This window comes from Aptenodytes forsteri, unplaced genomic scaffold (genome assembly GCF_000699145.1).
Source record: "Aptenodytes forsteri isolate BGI_AS27 unplaced genomic scaffold, ASM69914v1 Scaffold79, whole genome shotgun sequence".
Lineage (NCBI taxonomy): Eukaryota > Metazoa > Chordata > Aves > Sphenisciformes > Spheniscidae > Aptenodytes > Aptenodytes forsteri.
Window position 1 is genome coordinate 3,304,233 of NW_008794776.1, and position 9,834 is coordinate 3,314,066.

Sequence of the window (9,834 nt, forward strand, 5' to 3'; positions counted from 1 at the left end):
AAAAAATTGTTTTTGTGCCTAAAAAACCCGACTATAAACTCAATCTGTCAGACAGCAGCAGCTGTTAAAGATAATGGTCCTGGTAAATTTAACTTCCGAACTGCCACAAAGGGACTAGTGTGATGTTAAGTTTCTCCCTTCTTTGAAGGGGGGTGGGGAGGGGGGGGAAAAAAAAAAAAAGCAGCATCAAAAAATGCAAGATCTTAAACTTGCATCTCCAGTCAGCTAATCAAAAAACCTGCTTTGAAGAGCAAGGATGGGCTGTGCCCCCATGGGGGAGAAGAGATCCCCCGGAGGCTTTTAGGCAGATGAATACCTCTGGGCTGCTTTGATAGGATTCCACAAATGATACCAAATATTTGCTAATCAGCCAAGGTCAGCAGGGAAAGAAATGACTCTCTGCTCCGAAGCCAGGCATCTCCTAATTATTTAAGTCCACGCTGTGACTTTATCATAAGCTCTAGGCAAAGAAAAGCGTCTAGCTGGACTACCTCCGAGCAGATGGTGACTCAGAAGCGTTCCCTTTCCCTCGGTCCTCCCTTGCCCTGGAAGTCCTTCATCCGCACCAGGCCCCTTTGGGACCGACAATCCTTCCCCCAGGAGCTGCCCGGCACGGGGTGCAGCAGGGCAGCGTGAGACCAGCCCCACCGAGGGAAGCCCAGTGCTGGCACAGCACGGGCAGGCAGCGCACGCTCCGGCTGCTCCTTGCCACGGGTGCACTTGCCAGCGCACAGCAAAGTGTTGCTGGTACCAAGTGTCCCACCAAAAACTCAGGGAATTTTATCATTGAAGCCAGCGGCGTCAGGGTCTGGCCCACAGAGACTGGATAGAAATCTCTAGATTGGCAGCGTGACTCTTCAAAACCTGTTTTCCCTGCCAAGCAGGTAATACAGCATGATTGAGAACGTGTCTTATACATACCGCTGTTCCAAATAAACTATTTGCAGCAAGTGGTTTTTAATATGACAATTAGAACTACTTACGCAATTTTGAAAAGGCAGCAGGGTTTGGCTACAAGAACAGAGGACAGTCCAGTTAACTTCACCTGACAAAGCAACTACTGCAACCACGTAACCATCATCAACTTTCTACAGAATAAAGCAAACAAGACCTGAACGGTCCCGGTGAGCGGCGAGGAGGATGGCTGGCCTCTCTGCACTGCCTCCTCATCCCTGCTCAGCTCCATACAACCACACCTCCAGCATGGTTTGCAGCATGCCCACCTCCCCAGCCCTTCCCAGGGCACACTGCAGGGACATGAACCTTTCCTTAGCACATATTCCCAATATCCTGCTTGCTTCAGGATCAGAGGAGGGTTTCATCTTGAGAGGATTTCTTCACAGCTCATTTTTCATCTACCTGAGCAGTAATCTTGGACTCTTGCCACTCTGAGGGAAACCTATAGGTGACCATTACTGAGGAGACAGGGAAGAAGTGGTTCCTTTGGAAGTGTTTTTACCCCGATGGGGATAAGATTTCTCATGTGCTTAGCATAACATCTGCACCTTGATGGATTTGGGTTTCACTGGAGTGAAGGATATGGTGTCGAACACAGCAAAGCTTCCAATCAAGTCCTTGGGAGAGGACCATGCAACTACTCTGGAGCAATATCCTAGAATTACTTCCCGAGACAGGGATATTTTTCAAGGGATTGGAGGACCGACTCCTTTTGGATGCATTTCAGCAGTACTTATCGTTTCTAACCAGCAGTTAAAGAGTGCTGAAGGTCTCAAGTCAGAAGCAGAGCAATGTAAACTAGCTTTAAGCTACTTTGAGATTAAAACTCCTGATTTTCTTCAACACTATGGATAATTTATCATTGTTGTTATTACCCAGGGATGTAAGAAGAGTCCAATCAAACTTAAATACACAGAATATCCGGGGGGCATTTACAGATACACTAATGAAAGAAGAGAGCAACCCCAAACCCCAGTGTTCACACATCTCATTGCCACTGGAAATCCCTGATTCAAAAGCAGCTCCTCCAGCCTTTCTCTCATCAGTGGTGTGTAAGGACAGTACAGAACGGATGTAGGATTAATCCCTGTGAAATGATTTATCACTGCAACCATGTACAATACAGCTTCTGTCACGGTTGTCCATTGCTTCCCAGCAATGAACCCGGGAACTTTATTCCCAGGAACATCCAAGTTTGCAACTGGAGTTCCCCTAAAGCAATTCCCCAGCCATCAGCAGCCCCACGCACATGGCACACACTGGAGATCTTCTCCTCCCTCCACATTTCTTTGTGCTCTCAGAGGGGAAAAAAAAGAAAAAAGGGGGGTTGAAAAAAAAAAAAAAAGCAGCCTCTGCAGGCCTCCGGGTTAAACTGTGACCTACTTCAATCCACACTGCTGTCCATTATTACCAATCCAATTATTCCAGACAGGTTAACTCAGCTTTAATTTATGTCAATCCAATTACCTTTTTTTTATTATTATTAAATAAAAAGATCACTTCATGCTTCAAATGATTTATGAATACTGGGTCAGCATCCCAGGGAAAGGACTTAGGAACGCTCAAGGTCAAGGTTGGCCTCATGCAGGAAATCCCTCCCAGAGTTTGTGGGGAGAGCTTTACTCACCTCATCTCTCTTTTTTTTGTATTTTAATTGGATCTCTCACAGAAGAGCCTATGGCTTCCAGGACTCTGCTCAGTGAGCAGGAATGGTATTCTGATTGCAAATACGTTTCAGCTGAAGTAAGAGGCACTTAAATTAACTAGATCTCCTTGTCTGCTGCAGTATAATGGGACAGCTGAGCACAAAGCTTTCCCCTTCAGGGAAAAAAGGAATCCAGGATGGAGATTTTTTGAAGGCACAAAGGGGAGTCAGGTATCTAATTCCCACAAACTTGCACTCAATTCCCCTCTGTCAGCCGTCTCCAGAAGTCAACAGCAGGGGTGTTTTAAACAACCCTGTCACTACCTTCACTCCTACCTTCAGTCATTGCCAGGATTCTGGCAAGCTTCTCTGAGCAATCAACTGGCTTGTATTAGGGTGGTGTTAAAACATGCTCAGCAGCTCCTCCTCAGCTGGGTGCAAAGCCTCAGCCTCTCTGCCACCAGTGCCAGGACTGAGGCATCATGAGATGCTTTGTCTGCTTTCTTACACCTTTAGACCTGAGAGATATTCCACCTGCCTCCAAACAAGGACTCCAGATGACTCAGTTCAGCTCCCGCTTCTGCCACTAACCCACCCTATGACCCTGGCAAACTCCTTTTGACTTAGGTGCCCCGATTTCCTCCCCCACAGAGCCACCCACCCGCTCTGCCTCCTACCCACACACAACTCAGGCCGGTCACTACAGACCCTGCCAGGGAGCAAATGAATTTGAGACCCAACAGCCTTTTGACTGAGTATCTCCCTGGCTCCTAGACAGGCCGTGAGCAGAGATGGTTAACTCTTTAACATGTATTTCTCAATTATTTTTCCCCAGCGTTTCTAATTAGGACCAAAAAAGTTTTGCTTCATTTTTTTTTTCCTGTCCAGCTAAACTTTCCAGCGGAGATCAGCTGGAATGACAGAGTCAGTTCTGCAGATAACTTGGATCCCGGACCATTTCCAAGGCTTTGAGTTAAAACCTTGAGAGGTACCTTGAAGATAAGGGACAGTTGCTGAAGTCAGTGAGACCCAGTTTCCCAAGCCAAATTCCAGCAGCCGGGAAGACACACTCTATATGGGATGGTGCTTCCAAGGAAGCCCTGGAGCAGAGCCCCGGGGGTTAAGGCCACAGAGTCACAGGGAAGAGGATGTAAAGCCTAACTGCATCCAGATGGGGAAATAAAGGGAAGACAGATTTCAAGGATGAGCACTTCCAAAAAAAAAAAAAATCTTCCTTTTGAAAGAAGAAAAGGGAAAAAGCATCTCAAATCAAGAGTGCAATTTTAACAGTCTCCTCAAAGTGCTTCCTTCACCTCCTTACCTGAGTGAACCAAGGATTACCTACATCTCAGTCTTAGCCAGATAGTTGGACAACAGGGCTATCCAAAACCATCTCTGTCAAGGACAACACAACAAATCCTCTGCCTGAAACGATGTCCAGACATCCAAACACTGAGTCACTTCAATATCCCAGCCAATGTGTCCGTAAGGGAGAAAAGCCAGCCAGCTGGGACACCCTGCAATGCCAGACACCCTCCTCGGGGCAGAGTCACCAAAGCAATGCCATTCAGAGTGAGGATCCCTTGATAAGAGGTGGGATGTTACCTCACCCTTTCTCAGTCTCTCTCTCTTGCCTTTTGATCCTCACGCTACCCAGTAACTCCCAACAGCCTGGGCAGCATCTGTTCCCCATCCCTCCCACATTACCTTGGGAATGGGAATGTCCCCTTTTCCAAATACAGCTTTTTATCTAGTATCCTAAGAATAACTATCTGCGTGCACACATTACTTGTCGTTGACTAGATATTGCCATCCTACCCCAATTTTAGATGAGGACACAAGAACAGGTCAGTAGGCTACTAACAGGGTACTCAGTTCCCAAAGACACCACATTAAGTGGTGAAGGACTTTAGAACTTATTTAGTACAAAGTTAAACGCTGGATAAGGAAAGCACCAACATGCACAAGCCTATTACATTATTCCTTTCCTTATCCTCAGGCTGTGCCATTAGGAAAATACATGAGAAACTGGAATTTTGCTGTACGGCTACAATAGATGTCCATGCGCTTCTCTTGAGGATTTTTTGGATGCTGCTTTGTGGAATGCACAGCCCAAATTCATTATGTTCTGAAGCAGTTGTTGAGTTGTCTGAAAACAGACAAATGAAAACACAACACCAACCAAAAATAATAGCTTTTGCAAAGAGGCATTTTTGAAATTCAGGAAATGCATTACTAAAGCCAGAGAACTTAAAGCTCCCCTTCTGCATGCCACCAAAGCAACGGGGATGAGCTTCCTTGGAGAGGAAAAAAAAAACCCCAAAAAACAAACACTCCCCCCCCCCCCCAAAAAAAAACCAAAAACCACCCACTAAAAAGAAAAGTCCAGGCCCACCAAGTGGTTTTGAAATTTCCATCCCAAACACCAAGATGACCCCTTGGGCTGGGACAGCATTGTTTCAATTAGTGCTGCTCTGCCCAGCCTAATTGTAAGAGTTGGAAACAGCCAACATTCCCGAAGGGCCGTGAGCTCTTTCCCCTATTGTTTTAGGCTCAGCATGGAGAGAGCAAGTGAAGGAGGAGTAACAGTGACAAACATGAGGGAAGCAGCTGTATTCACTTTCCCTAGGGCTATTTCTGCCAAGTCTTAAAAATATTACTGAGATCCTTCACCCTCCTCCCTCTACCCTCCTATCACAGACACCAGGTTTCTCCCAAGTTGTCTGTGACCTGGTACTGTATCTCCTAAATAGGACCCCTCCTTTGAGGACAAAATCTGGTAAAGGCAGGTGAAAGAAAAAGCCTCATAGCTCCTGCTGTGAGAAGGCTGCCTTTGGGTGAATACAGGGAAGAGTTTGCTGTCTGCAAACAAGGACTGAAAAGATTTTCCATTCCAGCCTGAGTATGCGCTGAGGGGAACCAGTCCTTCAGGATCCCCTCTCTGCCCTTCACTTCGAAACCGGTCCCAGGCTCCAGCTCAGCATGTATTTTCATTTCACTCATGACACGTGCCAGTATTGGTTTTCTGCCCACCCTCTTCAAAGGCAAGAAAGAGAAGAGGAGACAAAAAAGAAAAAAGTGCAGCAAAAAATGATGCCACTCTCAAGAAATGGCACTTTAGGCAGTCCCCACTACATCAGTAGTGACAGTCAATAGCACCTCCAAGGACTTGCTTTCTTCAAGTCAATACTACATTCTGACAGCCAGTTTATTCCTGGGATCCATGAGCCTCTCTTCCAGATTCAATCTTGCTCAGACAATCATTCCTCTGAGGCTTTTATCCAGCTTACAGATAGTACAGCGATACAAGAGCCAAACAGTGAAGAAATCTTACTGCTGCTCTGCAGAAATGCACTTCTTTACTAAGTGGCTTTTCTTACCCGCCAGGGTCACCCACGGCACTAAGGAAGTCAGAGGTCATTAGAAATAAAGCAGAGATGCTTAAACAAATACCTCATCCTGGATTCCACATGGCTCAGGCTTCAGGTGATCCTCTCCTACAGCTTTCCCTCTTAAGAGATTTACCACTATACTGGCTTGCGTATACATCCACAAGAGAAAAGCGAGGCAGAGAACGTGACCTTCTAAGTAGAAACCACGATTTAAAGTCTGCAAAGCTCATTTCACCAACTTGGCTGCCTGAGCCAGAGCTGGGAGGGTACCCACCGACACCTACCACCAGTTTGTGTTTCAGCAAGGAAGGCTCCATCTTTGTTAAAGAAATGCCCACCTGTATCACTAAAACATCTTTAGCGGACAGTCCTTTTCCTCAGGCACCAAGGAATAAAAACATGGTCATCTTTAAAGTAGGCTTAGAGAAAAGAAAGCATGTACTAAAATAATTAAGTTCCATGCAGCAAGCCCCTGGCCTTCACCTGCAAAGACACAAGCATAATTGCAATATTAAACAGACACATGAAAAGCCTCCAGGACGTAAACAGCTTCTACAGAGATCACCAGCAAGGTCTGTGCCTTGGTGAGAGCTGCCTTAGCAGCTTCCACAGCAAGAGGTAGATGCTTTGTGTTCATCTCCATCGCTGTTCCAATTTTACTCGCATCCTTGTATTTCAGGAAAGCCCATCTCTGCTATAAACCCTGCATAGAGCCTTGTTTCTAAGGCACATTCTGAAAGGACTTGTTCCTGCTGCTGCAGAAGTCTGTTTTTAATGTGCCTGCCTGTTGTGGGTTGCCAGGAGGAGCAGAGGGATTCCTTGCCAGCTGGTGAACAGCATGGGCAAAGAGGGAGAGTCACAGTAAATTAACCTGCTGCTCCCAGCTTTGGAAGACCACAGTGGGAACGTCATGCCACAGAGTTGCAGTAGTGTCCTTGGGGTGCTACTCCTTTCCTTTCTTATATGCCAAAAGCCTTTGATGAAATGAAAGCTGTCTATCAAAGAGCATCTCTCTCATCAGCTAAACTTAGCTCTGCTTTGTGCGTCACCATAGCCTTTGCCCTCCTCCCTGCACATCTGATCCCTGGAGTGAAGGAGTTAACATGCAGCTCACTTGTGCTACAGCAAAGCCACACAGCTGAAGATGTTCAGTGAGTAAATGAGGGCAAGCCTGGGAAACGACGAGATTTTTTCCAGCACCTTACACTTTATGCCTACCTCTGCAGCACCAGTAACAGAGCATTACACTCCTGAGGGCAAAACTTTCCAGTGTCACAGAAAGTTCACCATCTCAACCTGAGAATGTTAGACATGGTTGGTGACTAATGAGGCCCAGGGAGTTATGGATTACTGCTGTTTGTACAGCTTTATGGAGGAAGCTGTAAGAGTGCTCTGTAGATGAAATCAGTACATATTTGCACATTAATGTAATTTAACCTGAACTCATTCTATCTTTTAAACCTCTGGAGTGGCAGGGAAGACCCACGAGCAAACAGGCAAAGAATATCTTTATTATAGAAAGGCTAAGGTGACAGTCTGTAACATGTCAGACAACTAAGGCTAGCAGGAGGCTGTAGATCCAGGCGAGAACAAAGAAGGTTGCAGCAAAGAAATACCTCGAAGATATTCTCCACTACACACACAGAAAAGGATAATTTTGCCTGGCAAATGCACTTAAACCTACACACTCACAAATAACTTGTTTGCATGGCTGTACTCTTAGAAGAAGCTGCTTTACTGAAAACAGATGTTCACACAAAATCCCCAGAGGCTTCTGAAAAGCCCCTGCAGTTAGGAGCTGTATTTTGTATAAAATAATGCCAAGGACTGCTCAGTTCCCCACAGGGCAAGGTAACTCTTTTAGAGATTTTGTTACTTCAGCCCTCTTCTGCTTGTTCTGCTGATCCAGGACAAACTCACCTTGCTGGCCCAAAGCAATGATGACAGGTTGACTGTACTGCTTGGCGTTGTACCAGCTCAGCCTGTCCTTCCGCAGATGGTGCAGAAGCGTAACAAGTCACCTCTGGTGCTCCAGCTAATTCAGCAAATATGAGTATAGACTGGGTGAGCTTGTAGCACACAGAGCCTCAAATACCAACTGTGGACCCACGACCTCTCACAAAACCTCCATGGAGATGGCCCTTCAAGCGCAGTCCATTTCAGGCAGACCTGTATCTCCAGCCCAGCCACGGCCACCACGTAGCATAGACACACTCTGAGCTGGCTCACACACCGGCAGCAAGATGGGGCTCGGTAAGGGCTATCCATGCAATCCAGGCAGATGTTCCCAGCCATGCTGAGCTCCTCGCTGCCATTGCTGGGCAGATCCCAACATCTGGGATCTGCAGGTCCCCACCCTGCTGCAATCACAGCCCTGACAGCATGACTCCAAGCCTAAGCCTGCCAGCTTTGCCCGGCTGGAGTTAAAGAAGGTCTTTAACAGTAATAATGAACATGGCAGTCCTAGGAAGGGACTGAATCAGAACAGGCTAAGTAGTGGCTAGAACTCGGTCAGACTGGATAAACTCATAACATAACCCACTTAGAAGCAAGCTGCCTCCTCAGCACATCTTTCTCAGCAAGAAGATGAGAGGGGAAGGGAAAAAAAAAAAAGTATCCTGGGAAGTGATTAAGGACATTTTAAGGACACTGCTAAGAAAAGTGTCATGAGTTGTAGGATTTCCCATCACACCTTCAGGGTGAAGCTGCACCAGGCAGAATATAGAGCTCTCTCCTACACCCCTTTATTCTGCACGGCAGCCTGCGTGCAGGGAAAGCACTCCTCCAGCTCTCATTAACCACAGGACTGCTGTTACCCAGCCTTTTGACCAGAGCTACCCAAGTCAGGGAATCCAGACGCTAACTGGACCGCAAGTACATTTTGCCTGGACCCCACCAGACTCTCAGATGTGCAGCACATCCCACGTGCTTGTCATCCTGCGCTGCTCCCCTTGTCTCAGCCACAGTTCCCACCAGCTGAAGTACAGGACGGTGGCCCGCTGATCCGCCAAAGCGAGGGAAGCACACTGCTTCCTACTGGCTTGACTGCAATCAAGTTACACAAGGAGCTTCAGTGAATATAAGCAGCCTCTGGTAAATACTGCACAGGCTTGTTTAGCCTGTGGCTCTTTACACGCACCCACCAGACTCTTTATATGTTCCAACATAGTGTTTCTTATGGAGGACAGCGTTATGCAAGGCTGAGCAATGAAAGCAGAGATTGTTACCAGCTTTAACAGGCTTTGGATCATGCCAAGAACAAGTCCCACTCTGTTTTAGTTGCTTCAGTATGATAACCCACATCTTTTCTATAATAATCAGATGCTCCTACACTGCAGTCGGGAGCAGAAGACAAACGACTAGTAAACAGACGAGCAACAATCTCTTTAAAGAGCTGAGAGTACTGCCAAGAATATTTGTAATCTGATTTCATCCCTGCCTCTTCGCCTTCCCTGACCTGTCACTGGACCTCAGTGTGATCTACCCGGTGGTTTTCAGGCTGCGGTACACAGATTACTTCTGAGTGGACCAAGAAAAGCAAACTGATTGGCAGGCTGAGTTTCATTGCAGGCCTACATCACTGGCCTACACCAACCCATTAGCTCATTTATGAAGAAGTTTCACTTTGTTACAGGTCACTGAAAAAAAATTTAGTCTAGACGGCTGATGTATTTATTTTAGGAAACAAATCCGCTTAGACTATGACCTGAACATAAGTTCCCCACTATCTACAATGCCAAAGACATACTTGAGATTGAAACAAACTTCTAATCATTTTCTTTGATATAAAGAGACTTCTGTTGTTCAACAGATTGGTGGTGCGGTCCCTCCCGGGGGGGG